Source organism: Cetorhinus maximus, chromosome 3 (genome assembly GCF_964194155.1).
Source record: "Cetorhinus maximus chromosome 3, sCetMax3.hap1.1, whole genome shotgun sequence".
Lineage (NCBI taxonomy): Eukaryota > Metazoa > Chordata > Chondrichthyes > Lamniformes > Cetorhinidae > Cetorhinus > Cetorhinus maximus.
In genome coordinates this window covers 187,734,267-187,757,777 of record NC_135881.1, presented here as the reverse complement: position 1 = coordinate 187,757,777, position 23,511 = coordinate 187,734,267, and the positions used below count along the sequence as shown (strand labels likewise).

At 43.8% G+C, this 23,511-nt stretch overlaps 1 protein-coding gene across 2 annotated transcripts in view; it reads right to left on the bottom strand.

Annotated features, from left to right (window-relative positions):
• The window catches only part of tppp (tubulin polymerization promoting protein), a 49,845-nt gene extending 27,214 nt beyond the window's left edge, over nt 1-22,631 (bottom strand). Inside the window, exon 1 of one of the 2 annotated variants that reach the window (XM_078539450.1) lies at nt 22,503-22,631. The gene's annotated coding sequence lies outside the window, so the exon portion shown is untranslated. The remainder of the gene's footprint in view (nt 1-22,502) is intronic. The other variant, XM_078539451.1, reaches the window with a different exon arrangement.
• Between the last annotated feature and the right edge of the window lie 880 nt (nt 22,632-23,511).

The following is a 23,511-nucleotide window of genomic DNA, read 5'->3' as shown; positions in this document are numbered from 1 at the left end:
TGTTCCTCTACACACTTCCCACTATTTGGCAGTCTATAGACTACACCGAGCAATGCAATTACACCCTTTTTGTTCCTTAGCTCTAGCCAAATTGATTCTGTCCTTGAACCCTCTGGGGCATCCTCTTTCTCCAGCACTGCAAGGCTCTCCTTAACCGATACTGCCACCCTCCTCCTTTTCTGTCTCTCCTGAACACCTTGCACCCAGGAATATTTAACACCCAGTGCTGCCCTTCCTTGAGCCAGATCTCTGTTATCGCCACAACATCATATTTCCACATGGCAATTTACGCTTGTAACTCCCCAATCTTATTTACAATGCTCCGTACGTTCACATACATGCAGTATAACCCGATTTAGACTTCATGACTTTCTCCCTTACTCCGACTCCACCTATTAACTTACTATTCTCTATACTAGTGCTATCTGTCTCTTCCAGTATTGTGTGTACCCTGGTATTCCTCTCCAATGTTCTCTCCTGGTTTCCATACGCCTGCTGAGTTAGTTTAAAGCTGTCCCAACAGCACTAGCAAAACATCCCGCAAGGAACTCAGTCCCAGCTCTGTTCAGGTGCAACCCGTCTGGCTTGTACAGGTGTCATCTCCCCAGGTGCCAGTCCCAGTGCCTCAAGAATCTAAATCCCATTCTTATGCCTTATCCTCCTATTTCTGTGCTCACTGGCACGTGGCACTGAGATTAATCCGGAGATTACTACATTTGAGGTCCTGCTGGCTAATTTTCAACGTAGCTCTCTAAATTCTGACCGCAGGACCACATCCCCCTGTCTAGGTTGTCTAGGGCACTGATAGTGTCCATGACTTCCTACATATTACAGGCATCATGAAAATATAATAATTTTCGTAATATTATTGTGATTTATTGCAAAGGTAGGTTAATAGTGGGGTTTGGATTAGTGTTATGAACGATGCAGTTGGTAAAGCAGAGTTATTTAAAAATCCCAGAGGGAAACTTTAAACAACTGTCATAACCTATAATTTAAGTGTTATGTTTGAGATGCGACTCTGAATTCAGGAATCAGGCCACAATTCTTGAGGTTTTACATTAAACTAAATTAAACATTTTATTAATATACACAGGTTAAAATATATATACACATGGCTACAAATTACTACTATCATAATTTTTAACAAATTCCCAAACTAATCTCCATTAAGGCAACAGCAACCCTTGGATTTAACCAAACACTCGGCAAAGCATTTTCATCTTATGAATTCAAAATAAGATTATTTTCACTTTAGTTTGTGTGGAGGCAGTTGGAGGCTTACAGCTGCCATTTGATCTTACATTGCCTCTGCTCTGCACACCCAAAAACTGCCGAAGTTATACCTACCATCCCATTGAATGTTAATTCTCATTGTATCAACAACCTCTGAATTAAACCTCTCTAACAATAAAACCCCTTTCATAGTACCATTCTTACTAGTAATATAAACATATGGCTTGGTATCTGCTAGATAGGTATCATTTTTCATCCCACTTCTTGAATGCTCTATTCAAAAAATGCAAATGCACACTATCTCTCTTACATATCTAAACTAGTACACATCAAAGCACCCTGACTAGCTGGCTTTAGTCAAATTAAAACAAACCCACAGACTAAACCTCTATTTTAAAGGAAAAATCTTTTCCAATAATATTATATACATTAATAACTTCATGACAATTAGTTTCTCTGTGTGTAGGTGTGGGTGTGTGGTGGGTGGGATTTAACTGAATTGCAGATAGTTGGTCTGGAGCTTTTGAGTTATCAGAAGGGAAGCTAGGTTTGAAATACTAAATACGTAAACATGGCTGAAGTTTTAGAATGTGAGGTGTGAGGAACATTTACATTTTTAGATAAAGCAGAGTAATTTGAATTTCAAAGTGCTGGTAAGATGTTATACTTAGCCATAAGGAGTTAAGCCAAACAGTGTGTTTATTTTCCCCAAAGGTTACTGATAATATGAGTACAATGAAAGATTTATATTATGGAAAAAGTAAAGTTGCAGAGACATATTGGAACAATGGAATTTACATTAAAAAGGCAGAAACATGTATAAAGGAGATGAGGTTATGTGTAAGGGTGAAGTCATTCTAAGATCTAACACAAGTGTGAAAAGCCTCCAGCCTCTGTGCATTAAGTTGTTGCCTACAGGAACCAAAGCTAAGAGAATTCATTTTGAATATCACTGTCCAGGTATTGTGTGCTTTGCCTGGGTCTGTTTAAATGTACTTTGTTTTACTGTTGCCTTAACGGAGGTGTAACTGTGAGCTAGATTAATTAGGAGAGTTGGGAGCTATTATAGTGGTAATTTGTAGACCTATGTATGTGCTTAAAATCTTTTCTTCTATTAATAAATGTTTGTTAGTTTTGTAAAAAAAAAACCTCCAAGTCTTGGTGAGATCATTGCTACTCAATTCAAGGCACACATCTCAAAATAAAGTACAAATTGTAAAACAGTTGTGGCAGCTGTTTCAAGTTTCCCTCTGGGATTTGAGCAGCTCAGCATTTACTATCGTTGTGCCATAACACAGGACACACATTCCACTCAACTGAGCTGTCCTGCCATGTCTTAGCTATATTTCACTTTGGTTTATTTATATTACTTTATTATACTGGCCTTGACTTTCCCTTATTCCTGGTGTTTCTCACTTAAATCCAAGTATTAGCTACTTCTTTAAAGGTAATGCATTTTTCTAATTTACAGCAATTTAAACACAGTCCTTAACAGCAGTTCCTTACCAACCAATGTGCTCTTGTTTGAAATGGCACCCATGCTTATTTGCTTCCTTTCCAAGAAAAGTAACAACTAACAGCACAAGGGGAGTAGGGTTGCTAGGAAGTTTCATCACATGACCTCCTGTTGCCATCTATTCCTACCCCACCCCTCTTCCATTGGTCACTCCACACATTGTCCCCTGAGATGCATCCCTCTCCAGCTCCTATCAATGAATGAACAGACTCCTCATTACTTTAAGCAGCCTTATGTCCCATCTCCAATATACTGAAATCCAATTAAACAAATATGTTTTAAGAAAATGAGAAAGAAAACACAAATTGCCACTTTGATTTTTTTTCCTGATTTGCTTGCGGCATTGTCCAGGAGATGCCAGAACAATTCAGCAAGGCTGCCAATTTGGGGAGGTTTTTAAAAGTTTACCAAAGGAATAGGGCTCTCAATTAGATGTATAACAAGTCCTGCATCATTTAAGATAAGCTCTATACAATGCCCTGTAAATATTTATGCAGCAATATACTTTAGTGTTTATCATTTACAGTTTCCAAAGTTTATAGAAGAGGCCATTCAGCTCATCATATCTGTGCTGTCTCCTTAACAAATTCCACTGCTTCACATTGTCCCCAAAGGCTAATATCTTCCTCTCCTTCAAACGTTTATCATATTTTCCCTCAGGTGCAATGGTGTCTGTTACAACCACTCCCAGTACACGGCAACACATTCTATTTGGCAACAACCGTCTTGCATAAAAAACATTTCAACTTATCTCCTCGCTTCCTTACTGTTTTTCCTAATCTATGCAGGCACGCAACAACCAAAATATCCCTGTACAGGCTGTGCACAAGTCAGCTTCTTTAGTAAATACAAAAAAATTAAAGGGGCCATGCACTTAAACAAATTGCCCCCACACTCCACAGAAAAGAGGGTATGTTGCTGATGATCCCTTGCCACCAATTTCCCAAAAAGACGTATTAGCCTTTCCCTAGTCACTTCACGAAAAGCTTCTGTAATTTAAAAGCATTTATTAAATTTCCTCTTAATCTTCTCTGTACCAGTGGAAATAGTTTCAGTATTGTAAGATTCTCCACATAGCTAAAGTTTTTCCAATTGAGGTAAGATTTTGATTAATCTATGCTGTAGCCTATTCTACTAAAATTCTTTCCATAATGGCTGCCAAAAACTGATCACTATAGTGTTCAATGGTTTGTTTTATCTGTGTTTGATTATGCGAGTCTAGTAATTGAACTTTGTACGCTTGCTTGATTGCTTAAGCATGTAGGTGGAGCTAGAGGGTTAAGAAATCTGAGAAAATTCTCAAAAGGACTGGGGGCTCCCTGCAAAGACCGTGTGCATGTGTGTGTGTGTGCATGTGTATGCGCGCATGTGTATGCGCGTGTGTACGTTGAAGCTCCCATAAGTTCTAGGATGTTTTAAAGTTCTGCAAATAAACTGTTTGGATCTAGACCTAGAGTCATCTCTGCACACTTTGAGATAAATAAGATATACAACAACCTGGCAAATACATAACAGTCACAATGCTCCAACTGTGGTTCAAGTAATGTTTTGCAATGTTTATCATTCGTACTTAAATTATATACAAAGTATGCATAAGATTTCTTTCATTTTGTTGTTTTTTTTTAAACCAATTTTTATTGCATTAAATTCAGCACCTTTAAGTGAGATTTTCATTGAATCAAAGAGTAACTGTTTTAAGCAGGAGAAGACCATTACTCCAATTAGCCCACCAATCTAAAGTAACTATTTGAATAATTATCGAAAGAGAAAAGATTTGCAGGGCTACAATGAAAAGGCCGGGTGTGGGACCAGCTGAGTAGCTCTGACAGAGAGCTAGCATGGACTCACAGGCCGATTGGCCGCCTTCCGTGCTGCAACCATCCCATGAGTTTATAATTGTATTCCCATTTATTCCCAAGGTTCCAATAACCCTGAATCCCGTTTGTTGACAAGGGCTTACCTAGTTCTTCCGAGAAACTCATTAAAGGTTTCTTGTTCCATTCGAGGGGGTTCGAAAAATGAACCTCTCTATCACTAAAAAAGAAGTCCCTCCTAAATTTACTATTTCCTTTCGTTGTCCTTCATTTGTAAATTTGAGCTTTGTTCTTAAATTCTGTACAAAGCATAACAATACTTATTTGAACCCCATTTGTCCAAATCATTCATTGTTTTAATAAAGGATGGACAATATAATTGCTGGCCTTGCCAGTGCCGCCCACATCCCGTGAAAGAATAAAGAAAAACGCTTAGCCCCTCACAGTCTTCTGTCTTCAACGTCTTTCCTGATAAGTCATTCCCTTAAGTACTTCTCTGTACTCCCATCAATAACTGAATATCCTTTTCTTGGTTCCCCTGTTAATTCTCAAAATGGGGGCATCACTGCAAAAACCAGTATTTATTACTAATACCTAGCTCTTCTGATTTGATATGACTGAATACCTTGCTAGCCCACTTCAGAGGGCAGCTCAGAGTCAATCACAATAGTGCAGGACTGGGGGCACGTATAGGCCAGGCCGAGTAAGGATGGCAGGTTTCCTTCTCTAAACAATATTCTTAAACTGCCATGGTGGGATTTTAACCAGGATTATTGGTCTAGGCCACTGGATTACTTTTCCAGTAACAACCATACTATTGTTGGCAGCCTATTGATATCTCACCTGAGTTTTATTTCCAAACAGGAACAATGTAGAATGAGCTGCCAATTTGCTTGCACCCACTTTACACTATTCCACAAAGTCACAATCTACACCCACTACCTCTGCTTTGTAATGTACCATTTTTGTGGCCCATTTCTAATACAGATTCTCCTCAGGAATATCTTTTGCCCTAGGTGCTTGCTGCTGTTTCTATTTTGGGGTGGCTTCCCCAAAGAACAGAAGAACAGAACAGAAGAACAGAACAGAAGAAAAACAACAGGTGTGACAGTGTATTTGGCCGTTGGTCCTTTCCCATTGGTCGGGGCAATCTGCGTGTAGGCCAGAATGTGGAAAACAGTGGCCTACTGAGAGTTTGATTGCACAGCTTGTTTGAAAGGGTTCAAAATAATTTCAATTTGTATTGTTAAAATTTCTTGCCAATTTCAGACAGATGAACTGGGTGCGTACAGCAACAATGACAATATGTTGATTTTACATAGCACCTTTAACTGAACTGCATCAGGAGATACCAGGTCAGGTGATGAAAAGCTTGATCAAAGAGGTAAGGAGTGCCTTAAAGAAGTGGAGAGATGGAGAGGTTTAGGGAGGAAGCTTAGGCAGTTGAAAGCATGGTCACTATGGATGGGGCAATGAAAATCAGGATGTAGAAGAGGGTGGAATTATAGGAGGGCAGAGATCTCAGAGGGCTGTAGGACGAGATTACAGAGATAAGGAAGGGTGAGTCCACAGAGGGATTCGAAAACAAGAATGAGAATCTTAAAACTCAGCTATTGTTGGGCCAGAAGCAAGTGTAGGTCAACAAAATCAGGGGTGATAGGTGAACAGGGCTTGGTGCGAGTTAGGATATGGGGAGCAGAGTTTTAGATGAGCTCAGACTTACAGAGAGTGGGAGTTGGGAGGCCAGCCAGGTTAATGAGTGATGTAATGAACAATCTCTTGCAAAGTGCTTGAACTCACATCAACTTCAATGGACATGAAAATTGGAAGAGAATAATAACACATACACTGTGCGATTATGAGCATTGAAATCACATGACTAACCATGGTGTCTCATACTCACCTTTTAATCAGAAATGCAATTAGTCACTTTGGGATACCCAGTACACTATATGGGGCTGGTGTTAATATATTAGACAACACTGAGCTAGGGAGACATAAGCACATTACTAGAATGCCAGACGTATCTTGCATGTTGTTTTCATAACTGCGAACAGAGTACCAGAGTATTATGAGAGTACCAACCAATCTGTGGCAGATTCAAAAAGTGTTTTCACTTTCACTACATTACCTGCAATACCCAATAATCTTTAGTCAGCACAAACTTACATTTAGGACTCAAGGAAAAGAAATAGCGTAAGCTTCATTTTATACTGGCATCACCCTTAGGAACAGATCATTGGAACATTCAGAGGGAGTGGACTCTCTACAAGTCCTTCAAAAGGGAACTTGACAAGTTCCCGAGCAGAGACAATAAGGCAGGTTAGATAAGACAAATTGCTGGTCAGTCGAAAATATAGCCTCTCACAATCTCCTGGTGCTTGGCTCGTTTCTCGGGAATCAGGTAGGAATTTCCCAGGGTTGTATTTCGGAATTGGCCGCTAATTCTACACCCCCACCCCACCCCACCCAACCCACACTTTTGTTTTATTTTGTTTTCTCTGTTTCAGGAGATTGTGTGCATTGGTGCTGGTCAGTGGCATCTGTGGCTGCACTATTTCTGCATGGGGCAGGTCTAATAGGTCCAATGGTCTTTTTCTGACATCTTCCTTTTGTGTAGGGAAGTGGTGAAAGTACAAAAGCGAAAAATAATCGAATGCCATAATGGATGAAACTAGATGGATGAGCTAGGATGACCTTCCTCATTAGTATTGATCTCCTGATCTGATATCATGTGTGGCAGTAGTAGGACCCCACAACTGACCTCACTGTGTTTCAGCTACCAAGGCGGCTGGAGGCAAATAAGACCGGATTTCTGATTGCTAATCCAGTGGTCTCTGCTAGAAAGTACTGGGTTAGGAACAAATCCAAGCCCAGCCCACTCTCTACTCTCACTCATCCAGAACATGCACTTGGGCAAGGGCTGCCCTAGAACTGTGGAATCATGGATGGGATCTTGTGCTCTCACTGGTGGTGAGCTTGGAGTCAAGAAGGACGTGTAATCAAGTGGGACAGTGAGGTACCGAAACCGTGGCACCTTCCTGCCTCCACCAGAATTAAGTTGGGGGTGGGGAGGCCCGTGGGCGACCTTCCTGCCCCGCTGCCAATTGAGGCCCTTAAGTAGTCAATTAATGACCTCTTAAGGGCCTTATCCCACCGCCGCTGGCATTAACTCAGCTGCAAGTGGGCCTGTCAGCAGGTAAACCTGCGCAGGCTGCTTGTCACCCCTGGGGTTGGGGGAGACGGTCCCTTGATCAAAGGCACTCAGTGCCTGATCGTGGGAATGGACATTGGAAAGAGGGGGCGCGGTGAGTGCTAGCCGCACCCCCTCCCCTGCCCACCCCCTGCTGCCAAACCTCCTATTTGCCTCTTCCCGCAACCCCCACCCCTCAAAACCACCCCTGGCCTGGATCGCTGCACAATCCTGGGACTCCAGTGCCTGTCCTTCTGGTAGCAGCTCCCCTCTGTCATTGCTGGACACAAGAGCCGCCAGTCTCTGATTGGCAGCTGAGACTTCCACCCCAGGTCTTGATTCCAGGGTAAGGCCTGCTGCTGGCCTCACCACTGCCTGATTGCCTTAAACCTCGGCAGGAAAAGAGGCAGCGCTGGAGTCTCACCGGCTTCTCCAGGCAAGATCCCCGGGGCCTCAACAAGGTTCTGCCCCACACCTCAGGAGTCACAGCCTCCAGGAGACGAAGCCAGAAATTTGGAATGACGAATAAAAAGATGCAGGTCGGACAGTTCACATTGCAAATAAGAAGCTCAAATCAGAAGTTACTGCACAGAAAGGCAAAGCTGGAATAACTAGCTCTTCTACAAAAGAAATATTCAACTGAATCATCAGGAAAGCTCAATGACATGGTGAAGGTAATGATTGCACATTCTAAACACATTTTTTTAGTCCAATTTCTCATTACACATTCAACCATAGGATTCAAGCATCCCTTCTAATTGCATGAAGTGAAAAAGTTACCATGGTTCACAAATTCTGGCTCTTGAAAGAAGAAGGGAAGTAGGAGTTGGTTTATTTTAGAATCATAATATTTAGAGGGAATGTTACCATCTGGTCTCCTTTGCAACATCAAACCATTGCAAAGAATTATCAGCTTCAAAAAATAATCCCCGGCCATTTTGGAATATTTCTCTTTGAGCTACGATTGCCAATGACAGGAGCCAGTGGGGTTGGATGTGTTACTGAGCCATCAGTATAAACAGCACATCACCGAGGAACAGCGTGACTGTCTGCAGATATTAGTTATCAAACTCAACAACATCTCAGAGGCAGCTTTCACTATCAGTGCCAACACCCACTATTTAAATCAACAATATTACTGAAAACAAAGATAGGTGAAAACTAAACACGCACTAAAACTTCAAATAAGTTATTTTGCAACGGTTTGATGGTACTCGTTCAATCAAGTGAAGGAAGTCACAGAAAAAAGGCCAACAGAATCCTTCAAAATGTTTTGCTTCGAATCAAGGAAATCTTAATTTATGACCATCAAGTTAAGACATGATTAAGGCTGTGTGGCATTGTAAGGCCCCTAACATCTCTCAGCCACATTGAAACATGATTCAATGTCTTTACAACAACAACTTGTATTTGACACCAAGCCACATGAGGCAAATTAGGTCAGCTGTCCAAAGGTTTAGTCAGAGAGGTGGCTTTTAAGGAGCATCTTAAATGAGGAAAGAGAGGTAGGGAGGCAAGGAGGTGTAGGGAGGGAATTCCGAAGCTTAGGCTCTTGGCAACTGAAGGCACATCCACCAATGATGGAGTAATTAAAATCAGTGATGCTCAAGAGGCCAGAATTAAATGAGCATAAATATCTTTGAGGTTTTGTGATGCTGGAGGAGATTTAAGAGACAGGAAGGGGTGTGATCATGGAAGGGTTTGAAAACAAGGATGAGCATATCAAAATCCAGGCATTGCTTAGCCAGGAGCCAGTGTAGGTCAGCGGGCACAGGCGTGATGGGTGAACGGGTGTTGATGCAAGTAAGGATATGGGCAGCAGAGTTTTGGTTGACCTACAGGTTATAGATGGACGAATGCAGCAGGCTGTTCAGGAGTGTGCTGGAGTGGTCATGTCCAGAGATAAATGGATGCGCGATTCAAGAGTAAATGAGTTGAGGCAGGGATAGCGTCGGAAGTGGAAACAGGCCGTCTTGGTGATGGCAGGGATATGTCGTCATAAGGTCATCTCAGGGTCAAATATGAAACTGAGGTTGTGACCAATCTGGTTGGTCTCAGACAGTCACCATGGAGAGAGATGGAGTTGGTAGATAGGGAAAGAAGGTTGTATCGGGGACCGAAAACAATGGTTTCAGTCTTCCCAATATTTAGTTGAAGGACATTCTGCTCATGCAGCAGATGATATTTTAGCAACAGGGGGGGACGTTGAGTAAATGGTCATGAGCTAGAGTTGGGTGTCGTCACCGTACATTCACAGGAGCATAATCAGACTAAAATTGACATTGAGCTAAAGGAGGAGACATTAAGATAGGTGATCAAAAGCTTGGTCAAAGCATTAGCTTTAGGGAATGAAAATGGAAAATACTGGAAACAGTCAGCAGCTCAGGAAGCATCCATGGAGAGAGAAACAGAGTTAATGCTTTGAATTCAGATTTCCAGCAGGTTTTGAGGGTTGGAGATGTTTAAGGATGAAAATCCAGAGCCTGTGGCCTAGATAATTGAAGGGATGACCACCAAAGATGGGGCGAAGGTGAGAGATGCAAAAAATGCCAGAATTGGATGAGTGAAGAGTTCTCAAAGGTTATGAAGGCTAGAGGAGGTTTGAGAAATAGGGAGGACAAGGCCAGGGAGGGATTTGAACATAAGAAAGAAAGACTTGCATTTATATAGCACTTTTCATGACCACCGAATAGCTCAAAGTGCTTTATAGCCAATGCAGTACCTTTTGAAGTATTGTCACTGTCATAATGTAGGAAACGTGGCATCTAATTACCAAACAAATTAGCAAACTCCCACAAATAGCAATGTGATGACCAGATAGCCTGGTCCTTTTTGTGATGTTGATTGAGGGATAACTCGCCCGTTCTTCTTTAATATAGCACCATAGGATCGAAGACAATATCTTCCCAATATTTAATTAGAGGAAATTTCATCAAGCACTGGATGTTGGACAAGCTATCTGAAAATGTAAAGACAGGGGAGGAGATGAGAGAGGTGGTGGTGAGGTAGAGCTGGATGTCATCAGTGTACACATGAAAATTAACACTGTGTCTTCGAATGATGCCTCTGAGGGGCACCATGTGGATGAGAAACAAGTGGGGGGGAAACAAGGAGAGATCCTTGAGGAACAGCAGAGGTAACTGTAAGGGAATGGGAAGAGAAGCCATTGATGGCAGTTCTTTGGCTACGATTAGCTACACAAGAATGGAACGACGGGAGAGCAGCCTGACCCAGCCAATGATGGTGGAAGAGCATTGGAGGATGGTGATGTGGTCAACCATGTCGAGAAGGATGAGGGAAGATAGCTTACCTTTGTGGCAGTCACATAGGATGTCATTTGTGACTCTGATAAGAGCTGTTCTGGTACAGTGCCAAGGCCAGAATCTTGATTGGAGGGATCCAAACATGGAAAGATGGGCATAGATTTGGGAGGTGACAACACATTTAAGAAATTTGGAGAGGAAAGGGAGATTTGAGATGGAGCGATAGTTTGCAAGGGTAGTGGGGTCAAACTTTTTTTTTTAGGTGTTGGTGGAGGGAGCATGATGGTAGACAGGGACAGCCCCTAATTAGAGAACTTTTACAACGTCAGCTAACATGGGGACCAGGAGGGGAAGTTGCATGGTCAGCAGTTTGATGGGATTACGGTTGGGGGAGCAGGAGGTAGGTTTCATGGACTAGATGAACTCAAAGCAGGCACGAGGGGAGATAAGAAACGAGGGAAAGATGAAAGTTCAGGGCTAGGCGGAGGGTGGGGAATCTTTACAGGAACTTTGTCTGGTGGGTTAGTGGAAGGGAGAGACTAGGCAGAGGCAGCTGATCGGCTGGTCTCAATCTTAGTGACAAAAGAGTTCATGAGTTCCTCACACTTATTATTAGTGAGGAGGGTGAAGGAGAAAGGGAAAGGGGTTTGAGAAGACAATTTGTACTTGAGAAAAGAAACCCAAGGATTACCTTCGTATTTACTTCTTTTCCTCTCACCTTAGTCCTTAATGGAGACTTGGCCAGTGACAGCTGTGAAGAATTGTGTTTTAACAAAAAGCATCACATGTAACTGCCATAGCGAAAGTGAAAGGGAAATATCTGTCAAGGTCATGTTCTTGATCCAATCTCTTCCATCCCGGGGCTTGAATAAATTGAACAAAATTGTACCACTGTGCCAATGAGTCTAAATCTGTAGCAAATGAACTAATTCTTCTCACAGTCTGATAGTGAATTTATAACTGTAATTATTATTTTAAAAGAGGAGTGACCTTTCTAAAGGTGCAGGGTTGGCTTTCTTTTAGACAAGCCATGACGAAGTGGGGTTGGAAGGATGAAAGGGTAATGGCATACAGTGATATCCAAGTACACATTTTCTGCTGTGCCTTTCATTACTAGAAATTACAACATGGAAACAGGCCATTTGACCCAGTCTGCCTGTACTTATCCTCCACGAGAAGTAACCTAATGCTTTCTCATATTCCTTTATTCCTATTTCCTTCAACCACCTATTTAATCTATTCTTAAATGCAAACATGGTGATTGACATAATCAGATGATATGGTCATTGTGGCTTTGTAGTTTGAGAGATCTTGCTGTGCACAAATTAGCTGCAGCATTTCCTACATCTGTGACTAGATGTAAGGCTGTAAGGCACTTCTGGGACGTTCCAAGGTCAGGGAAGGTCCTACACAAGTAAATTTTTTCCCCCTTGCTTCAATCATTAACTCAATATTCCACAGCCTTACAGCTCACAGCCACCTTTTAAAAAAAAGTATTTTGTTCTCTGTTTTTAACCTCTTAAATTTAATCTTATAGCCATGTTCCTTGTTCTAGGCCCACTACTTACTGAAAGTCTATTTTTATTCTACTTTATTCCATCCTGTTACAATTTTTAACACCATCATCACATCATCCCTTAATCTCCTCTGTTCTAATAAAAACAGCCCTGATTTTCCGAATCTTTCTTTGTTCAGCGAGGCTATGTTTGAAACTCTTGCTTACGAAATATTGAGCCTGGATTGTAAGCTCTATAATTTTTATTCAGTGTTTCACAAGCTCATAAAATCTTTAGATTCTGAGAAATATGAGGAGTAGGCCATTCGGTCCACCAAGCCTGCTACACCATTTGATTGATCATGGCTGATCTGATTGTGACCTTAACTCCACTTTCCTTCCTATCCCCCCCTAACCCTTAATTCCCTTGTTGATCAAAAATCTGTCTAACTCAGCCTTGAATATATTCAATGACCCAGCCTCCACTGCTCACTGCAGAAGCGAATTCCAGAGACTAATGACCTTCTGAGAGAAGAAATTCTTCCTCATCTCCATCCTAAATGGGAGACCCCTTACTTTTAAACTGTGATCCCAGTTCCAGAGTCCCCCAAGAGAGGAAACATCCTCCCAGCATCTACTCTGTCAAGCCCCCTCAGAATCTTCTATGTTTCAATAAGATTGCCTCTATTCTTCTTAACTCCAATGAGTTATAGGCCCAATCTGCACAACCTTTCCTCATAAAACAAACCCCTCCTCCCAGCTGATTCCCTGTCTTGACCTCACACAGCTGATCATACATACAGCAGCTGGAAAGATCGCCAACAGATCTATGTAAAGGGATCATCAACTGCTTACAGATTAGTTGTTGGTTGGTTTCTTTCAGTTGTTGCTAAAGTTCTATAAGCATTTGGTGCTTCCCATAGTTATTTCAAACTGCAAAAGTCTACAAGGAGTGAAGTGGCAAATTTTAATGGATTTTTTGTTATCTTCAAGGCTCTCCACAAACTAGTTGCTTCAAGGCATGGGTACAGTATTGGGACTTGCCCAGTGTTACTGGGAGAATCAATGGAGGCCACACGGAGCAGGACCAGCAGGGGGGGAAAAGGGCTCTCAACAGGAAACCATATCCATTCAGAGTGCTTAGGGAGCAATTCTTCTGCCTGACCCTCAATGAGGAACAATGTGTGAGTTGAATGCACTGCAGGAAGGGCATCATCACTGAAATCTGCCATCTACTGCAGCCACAACTACAACCTCAGATCAGGGCAAGGACCACATTGCCAGTGGCTGTGAACGTGACCATTGCAATGGGCCTTTATGTGTGTAGCTTCTTCCAGACTGGAGTTGGATATAACTGCAACATCTCAACACTTTGCTGTCCACTTCTGCATAAGGGAGGTCAAGAAGGTGTTTTATTCAAAGAAAACTATTTATATTTCATTCTTTCTTATCAGAGACTAGTAGATGGAGCGGAAATGTGACTTTACCAGGGTAAGCTTCCCCATGGTGCAGGTGCCATTGGCTGCACGCACAACACTTTGCAGACAGCACAGGTCAACTCTGCCCTGCATCGGAAGCTAAAGGCATTCTACTCTCTCAACATCCAGCTGGTACGAGACCATAGGCAGTGTATCATGCAGGCCAGTGGTCAGTATTCTGGCAGCATTTATAATGCCTTCATTCTGCGGTAGTCAACCATCCCAGCTGCATTTGAGTCACTGCAGCAAACCAAAGAGTGGGCTTGGTGCGTAACCCATGTACATGTGGGCAGAATGCACACAATGACAGTCACACAAACCGTGGTAGAGTAGACCACTGACATCCTAAAGATTGCTTCCTCTGTCTGGACCACTCTGGAGGAGCCTTCCAGTACTCAGCAGAGTGGGTGTCAAGATTTGTGGTGGTATGCTGCATGCTGCACAACCTCACCATGGGGAGGGCACAGCCTTTGCCACCAACTATACAGAAAATAGCTGAGGAGAAGAAGGAGGAAGAGGAAGGCAGGAGGCAACCCAGGCAGCCCCTTTTTACCAGGGCTGTCTGTGAAGGACTAACTCGAGTGCAATATCAGGAACTGCAACAATAATTCCACATTCACCAGAAGTTCTACACCTTGCCTTCCCTAAGTCACTGACCATCACAGCATCCAAATGGACACAATGCAAGAATAAAAGCCACCACTAAATCAACATTCCAAACCAAACGAATAAATAAAGTCATGCCATATTTCATACAAAAGTCAACTAATCACACTTGGATTTCTGGGTGCCCTAGCCTGTTCTACAGCTCCTGAAACTCCAGTGGCTGCAGTGGGAAGGCTGCTGACTTTCAATGGAGGCCACTGCAGATGGACTTGGGGGATATTTCAAGCAGCTCTGGGCCTAGAAGGCAGCAATCTGGGCTGGCTGATAGGCAAAAGCAAGACACTGGCAGAGTGGCAGGGATGGGGGATGAATGGTGTCTTCTGGAGAGAGGGCCGCAGGTTCATGCTCCATGAAGCCACTCCACTGCCCTTGAGTGGCACATCAGCAATCCTAGTAATCTGCTGGAGGACAGGGTGCTGGACTGCTCTGACGTCCTGCAAGACCTTATCCACAGTTGCAATCCACAGGCATGAAGGTAGCAGTCTGAGTTTACATGCCGGCTAGCTTTAAGTGGGATTATAAATTATGATCAGCCCCTTGTCATTGCATGCAGCCAATGACCAGGGCAGTTAATTGGCTGCGTACAGAAATCATTATAATGAGCAGGCAGCACAAAGTTGGCATTCTGTGTGCATTTCTATTCACAGGCGTGCATTAATCGCAGGTTAATTTTTGGGTGTTATCCAATTGATCCCTGCATTGCATCTTTGCAATGGGAGAGAGGAGACAACAGCATATGGAGTTACACATGTTGCAAAATTCTGCATGTAGCACACATCATGAAGCTATTAATGTATATAATATTTTGGAAAATATTTTTCTTTTAAAATAGAGGTTTAGTCTGCGGATGTGTCTTAATTGGATTAAAGCCAGGTAGTCTGAGTGCTTTGGTATGTACTAGTTTTGATATGTAAGAGAGATAGCATGCATTTGCATTTTTTGAATAGAGCATTCAAGAGTGGGGTGAAAACATGACGCCTTTCAACAGTTACCAAGCAAAATGTTTATATTACTAATAAAATTGGTACAATGAATGGGGGTTTCATTGTTAAAAGGTAAAGTTCAAAGAGACTGGTGAGGCAATGAGAATTTGAATTCAATCAATGGCGGTAGGTATAACTTCAGTAGTTTTTGGGTGTGCAGAGCAGAGGCAATGTGAGATCAAAAGACAGCTGCAAGCCTCCAACTGGCTCCTCAGCGAAAAGAACCTTGTTTTGTTAGGTGAAAATGCTTTGCCTGGTGTCTGGTTAAGTCTATGGGTTGCTGTTGCCTTAATGGAGATTAGTTTGGGAATTTGTTATAAGTTATGAGAGTAGTAATTTGTAGCCATGTTTATATATTTTAACCTGCGTAAATTAATAAAATGTTTCACTTAGTTTAATGTAAAGCCTCGAGAACTGGTGGTATGATTCCTGAATTTAGAGTCGCATCTCAAACATAACACTTAAAATTATAGGTTATGACAGTTGTTTAAAGCTTCCCTCTGGGAATTTTAAATAACTCCGCTTTACCAACTGCATCGGTCTTAACACACATCAGAGCCCCAGTGTGCCTCCCTCTACACACACACATACTTCACTTTTACCTCCACAGTTCAAACGAAAAATAGTGGCACATTATGGGCGAACGAAAATATCACAAGAGCTTAGAGAAACAAACTCCACCCATCGATGAATGCAGACTACATAACTTCTTCCAATCATCAACAACTCAAATGCAGAGAGACGACCAGGCACAGGACCTTGAACTAACCTTGTGGAACGTAGACAACCTCTGCATTATTAGCAAAAACAATTATACTGCCATCGGTGACACAATGTGACCAAACCCTCCCCTGTACCACTCCACCACAATGTGCCCCACTCAACACCACTCAAGAATTGAAACTTTGGGCAGGATCAAATGGGGATCAGAAGTCTGCACTGTGAAGGAACCAGTCATCTGGCAGTGATTTTCCCCGAATTGACACATTAGTGACCAGAGGGCAGGCTCGCCATCCAATTAAGGACGGCGGGCAGGCTCTCAAAGTTGGAGGACCAATGAGAGGCCCTCCAGCACTGAAGAAACAGAAGTTCGCCATTCCAGGTTAGAAAGAGTGTGCGTCTCAAGATGTAGGCACCCTCTCGCCAAATATTTTAACTCTTAAATTAAAAAATCCCCTCAGCAGGCCACCATTGTAGAGGGAGAATGCCTCCACAGGCCATGTAGGAAGATAAGGCCTCAAAGCCTGCCTGAAGCATTGGTCCCCCTTACCCCTACACCCCACCCCCATAGTCAGGATTTAATAGGGTAAATACCGGGAGAATATTTCCACCTGTGGGACAGACTAGAACCAGAGGACACAGTTTAAGAATAAGAGGTCTACCGTTTAAGACGGAGATGGGGAGAAATGTTTTCTCTCAGAAGGTCGTTAGTGTGTGGAATTCTCCCCAGAGAGCAGTGGAGGCCAGGTCATTGAATTCACTCAAGGCAGAGTTAGACAGGTTTTTGATAGATCAGGGAGTCAAGGATTATGGGGGGAAGATGGCAAAGTGGAGTTGAGACCACAACTAGGTCAGCCGTGATCTTATTGAATGGCGGGGAAGGTTGAAGGACTGAATGGCCTACTCCTTTTCCTAAGTCCTATGTTCTACCACCAAGAGGCCTCCTCCAGGCCGCTGGTCTAGTCTCCAACATCTTGGGAGGTCTCGCAGCGGACTAGCAAATTGAGATCAGCCTCTGACAATTGTTCTTAAATGACCTTCAACCATCATTAAGTGGTGACTTGCCACTTGCAGATGGGTCACCCTGCCATCATTGATGCCACCTCAGAAAATGGCCCAGGGTGGATGGAACCGCATGCCAACCGGCGACACGAATTTTCCCACTCTCCTCCATCGGGGGCTAAAAATCCTACCTTATGATTCAAGCATGTTTCAGTTACGGAGTGACACATTTACATAGGTAGTTTCCACTGTCAGTGTGGACACAGGATTCTAAGTGGGAAAAAAAATGAAATGGGGACACTAGATAATTCTCTTTAGCCCCCATTCAGGTGAATTATAATCTCAGCACAGGCTTTCAGTTTTAAATTATTACTTTGCAGGTACTTCAGTGGTGAGATTGACCAGAGTAATATAGACTAGAAAAGTCCTAGTTTTATTCCTAATCACAAAATCTAGTCTGACACTTCAGATACATTTTTGGTTGAGATGTTAAACCAAGGTCCCATCTGCCCTCTCACGTGGATGAAAAAGATCCTAAGACACTATTCCCAAAAAGAGATGGGGGGGTTTTCCTCAGTGTCTTGGCCAACAGTTATCCGTAAGGAACATCATTAAAGAAAACAGATTATTTGATCATTATCACACTGTGGTTTGTGGGTCCTTGTTGGGTGCAAATTTGTTGCTGTGTTTCCGACATTACAACAGTGACTACACTTCAAAAATACTTCATTGACTGTAAAGCACTTTGGGATGTCCTGAGGTAGTGAAAGGTGCTATATATATATATACATGCAAGTCCCTTTTCTTAATTAATTTGTACAGAGTTGGTTAATCTGGAATGGGGCAATTGCTATACATTTAGCTTCGTGGTGTTTAGGATGGAGTGTGGGGGCGGATGCAGGGGGGTGGAATTAGCCATGGATTTTCTTCTGATCTAGTGACTAAATCCCTCAGCGACCTCCAGGAAGAGCAAGGGCAGTAGGTGTATGGGAACAATATCACCTGCAAGTCTGCCTGTTGCTTCATTGGCACTGGGTCAAAATTCTGAAATCCCTACCTAACAGCACTGTTGGACTACATGGACTGCTGCAATTCAAGAAGAAGGCTCACAACCATCTTCTCAAGGGTAACAACAATAAAAACTTGCATTGATAATAGCACCTTTAACACAGTAAAACATCCCAAGGCACTACATAAGAGTATTATGAAAACAAACTTTGGCGCACGGCTACTTGAAGAGGTATCAGGGCAAATTAACAAAAAGCTTGGTCAAAGAGGTTTTTAAGGAGTGTCTTGAAGGACAAATAAGAGTTCAAGAGGCAGAGAGGTTCAGGAAGAGAATTACAGAGCTTGGGGCCTAGGCAGCTAAAAACATGGCCGCTAATGGTGGAGGAATTAAAATTGGGGGTGCGCAGGAACTGGAAGGAGCATAAAGATCTCAAAGGTTTGTAGAGTTGGAGGAGGACGCATAGATAAGGAGGGGTGTGGCCATGGATACAGATGAGAATTTTAACATAAAAGCATTGCTAGGCCTGGAGTCAATACAAGTCAGCAAGCGTAGATATGGGGTGAAAAAGACGTGGTGCGAGTTTGGACAGGGGCAGCAGAGTCTTGGATAACCTCTAGTTTAGGGAGGATGGAGATAGGAGGCCGGCCAGGGGAGCTTTGTAATAGCCAAGCCCAGAGGTAACAAAGGGATGGATGAGGGTTTCAGCTGCAGGTTAACTGAGACAGGAGTGGAATGGAGGTGGAATTAGGCAGCTTTGCTGATGAGGTAAATGCGGTTGGAAGCTCATCTCAGGGTCAACTTCTATACTAAGGTTACTTCTATACTAAGGTTACATAACAGTCTGGTTCAGCCTCAGACAATTGCCAGTGAGAGGGATGGAGTCAGTGGTTAGGGAATGCAGTTTGTGGTGGTCCGAATTTTCATTCCTGAGTCAGGTGAACAGATTCGAGAAAATTTCTGACTCCCCAAACCCAGCTCAGGAGAGCCTTCCCAGAATGGTCTGATTTTCATTCCAGGTGTGGGTGCTAACTGGGGCTGAGTCCGCTGCCCGCAGAAACAGTGCAGAGGCAGCCACTGGGGCTGCCAAGTACCAAGGCTGGCTGGTTAAAAGGCCCACCTCAGTAGCTCTGGGACTTTGTGAGTGTCATCAATGTACATGTGGGCCTTAAAGCTGTTCCTGGCTAATGTCGTCAAGGGGCAGCAATGTGGATGAGAAATGGGAGGGGCCAAGGACAGATCCTTGGGGGACTCCAGCGGTAGTGAGAGTGGGAAAAGAAACCATTACACATGATTCTCTGGCTACGATTAGATAGATAAGAATCAAACCAGGCAAGCTCAGTCCCAACTAGCAACAGAGGAGACATTGGAGGATGATGGTGTGGTAACTACATCAAAGGTTGAAGAAAGATCAGCAAGGATGGGGAGGGATATTTTGTCATGGTCACAGTCACATGGATGCCATTTACGACTTTGATTAGGGGCATTTCAGTTGGGGGGGCGCTAGGGTGTAACCTGCTTGAAGAGACATAACTGAGGTAAAAATGGGCACAGATTTGATAGGTGCCAACACTCAAGCAGTTTAGAAAAAAATGGAGGTTGGAGATGAGTTTACAAAGAAAGGGGAGTCAAGCGTTGACTTTTTGAGGGGGGGTGGTGGTGAAGGCAGCAGATTTGAAGGGGATGGGGACAGTACCCAAGGAGAGGGAACCATTAACAGTACCAGCTATATGGGGCTGGGAAGGAAAATTGGGTCATCAGCAGTCTGATGGGAATAGGATCTAGAGAGCAGGACAAGATGAGCTCAGATTGGGTGTGATGGGAAATAGGAGCAGAACTAAGTAACAACAAGGGTGGGGCATTAAATGCTGGCCTAGCCAGTGATGAAGAATGAATAAAAAAGAGCCACCTTTCCAAATCTGAATATAAACTAGTTGTTTCTGCTGCTGCTGCACATTTTTTAAAGGACATGCGACAACAAGAGCAATAAATTGATATCTGACTCATGCCAATCAACCTCAGTTTAAAACAGGGCTCCTCAGGGATGATGACAGAGGGCACTTCTTCACTCAAGATGAAATGCATTGAGAATTTGGTTTCAATTCCAGCTTAGAATAACTTCAGTAATTTCCCTCCTCCCCCGAACTATAACCATTGAATTTAATAGGAAAGCAGGAACAGGAAAGGGCCATTCAGCCCCTCAAGCATGTTCTGTCATTCAATTAGATTATGGCTGATTTTTATTTGAACTACCATGTTTCCATATCCCATGGTATCCTTGCTAATTGAACTCTTATCTTAATCTTTTGGGGGAAAGCTTCCTTGACATCTGTTACCCTGTTGCATGAAGAAATGCTTCTTGCTGACAACACCTCTACATGGCTTAGTTTTAGTTTTAGGTGGATAAGTTGATCTCTCCCACATGGGGAGTAATCTCACTGCTCTGACCATCTTGGGACATTTTCCTACATTAAAGACAATGATATAAACCACATACTGTTATGTATGTCATAGAGTCAGAGAGTTATACAGCGTAGAAACAGGCTCTTCGGCCCATTGTATCCGTGCCAGCCATCAAGCACCTATCTATTCTAATCCCATTTTCCAGCACTTGGCCCATAGCCCTGTCTGCTATGGCATTTCAAGTGTTCATTTAAATACTTCTTAAATGTTGCGAGGGTTCCTGCCTCTACCACCCCCTCAGGCAGTGTGTTCCAGATTCCAACCACCGTCTGGGTGAAAAAGTTTTCCCTCAAATCCCCTCTAAACCTCCTGCCCCTTACATTAAATCTATGCCCTCTGGTTATTGACACCTCCGCTAAGGGGAAAAGTTTCTTCCTATCTATGCCCCTCATAATTTTGTATGCCTCTATCAGGTCCCCCCTCAGCCTTCTCTGCTCTAAGGGAAACAACCCTAGCCTATCCAGTCTCTCTCATAGCTGAAACGCTCCAGCCCAGGCAACATCCTGGTGAATCTCCCCTGCACCCTCTCCAGTGCAATCACACCCTTCCTACATGTATGTACTGTGGTTGTTGTACATAGAAAGTGAATTGTTTAGAACAGTCACGCCCCCAAATGGAGAGTTTTTGATCTGTGGCCTGCAAGAGGACGTTTCCAGTTAAGAGATGAAACTCCCCTGTTTAGTGTTACTGTCCAGCAGTGTGGGAAAGCAGGCCACATTCATTCACACCTTCGTTTCACAGTCGGTCTCCAGCATGTCCTGACCTGAAGTACACCTGCGAAGTTTCGAAGACGGGGTGCACACTGGGGTCAGAAACTAAAGCCATGGGCAATGTTACCCGCCTCTCTCACCTGAGAACCTCCAAGTCAGTTGCAGCGACTGTCCCAGACTAGATTAACAACAGTCTGGGAATCACGCTCAGGTTTTTCCTAGTTTCTATTTGCTTTGCATGCAATCGTACCACTGAGAAACCTGCAATAATCAGTTCAATCGAAAACGGAAAAGGCTGTCCCTCTCGGCACAGACTTGCTAAGAATCTCCAGCTTTTTCTGTTTAGTTTCACATTTCCAGTGTGTTGCCTCCGCAATCATTTAAAGGCCCAGATAAATGTTTAATCCAGGAAATTGTGGCAGGTAAGATTGGTAACCATTCCCACCCGCTACCTGTGCATGCTGTGTACCACAGCGGTGGCTTTTTTCACACGTTTATATTGCAAGCTGCAACGGTGTGAAACAGGACGACCAAAAATGTTGTTTTACAGATGAACAACAGGCTGCAAAGGACCCTTCAAAGCACAAACAACTCTGAGATCCTACTCTAACCTCCCCCATCCCAGTCTCAAACATGCAGCTAACTAAAACACCTTGCAGCTAAGAGTTGAAAGTTAAGCTGCTGATACCACATCCTGTTCTGTGTCACGATGTTGCATGGGCAACCGAGCGATGTTGAAAAGCAAAAACTACTGCAGACCTACGCACAGACACCAATGTAAATCAGAGTATAAGAGGAGGAGGCAGCATCATCTGTCTTTAGCCCTTACAGGCAGACCATGTAAAGACTACAACACTGAGCGTCAGTCCCCGTGCACAAGGCTCGATTTTGTTTCTTGTGAATGGTAAAACAAACAAGGCAGGAGCCAATGGTCGGACCAGCCTTCCTGATACTCACAGATGCTCCTCGCCGTCTCCGCACGAGCAGGTAGAGCCCGAGCCAGCGTTCGCCCGGGACAGGAGGTGGAGTGGGCACGGCTCGGCACCCCGCGGGCAGCCCATTGGCCGCTCCGTCCTGGCGCCCGATCCCGGAACTCGGCCGCCCATTGGCGGAGGCGGCCGTCAATCAGGCTGGGTGATGACACAATCACACAGGACTCGCACTGATGTCACTTTCAGAACGCGGAGAGGCGGAACTGCCTTTGCCCTTAAATGGGCGTTACCAGAGGCTGAGGGTGGGGCTAGGGAATTTCCATCCCGGCCTCTCACACTGTGTCTAAAGGTTTAACCTTCTGTCGCGTCTGGGGCAATGTGTTTGATCTGTATGTGTGTGGAGCTATGAGCGTTTATCTCCACGTGTGTGTGTTGGTGAGTGCCTGTGTGGGTGAGTGATTTTTTAATTCATTCATGGGATGTGGGCTTCGCTGACTGGGCCAACATTTATTGCCCATCCCTAATTACCCTTGAGAAGGTGGTGGTGGTGAGCTGCCTTCTTGAACTGCTGCAGTCCAGGTGGTGCAGGTACACCCACAGTGCCGCTAGGGAGGGAATTCCAGGATTTTGACCCAGCGACAGTGAAGGGACGGCGATATATTTCCAAGTCAGGATGGTGAGTGGCTTGGATGGGAACTTGCCGGTGGTGGCGTTCCCATGAGCCTGTTGCCCTTGTCCTTCTAGATGGTCTTCTAGACAGTCGTGGGTTTGGAAGGTGCTGTCGAAGGAACCTTGGTGAGTTTCTGCAGTGCATCTTGTAGATGGTACACACTGCTGCTACTGTGCGTCAGTGTTGGAGGGAGTGAATGTTTGTGGATGGGATGCCAATCAAGCAGGTTGCTTTGTCCTGGATGGTGTTGAGCTTCTGGAGTCTTGTTGGGAGTTGCACTCATCCAGGCAAGTGGAGAGTATTCCATCACACTCCTGACTTGTGCCTTGTAGATGGTGGACTGGCTTTGGGGAGTCAGGAGGTG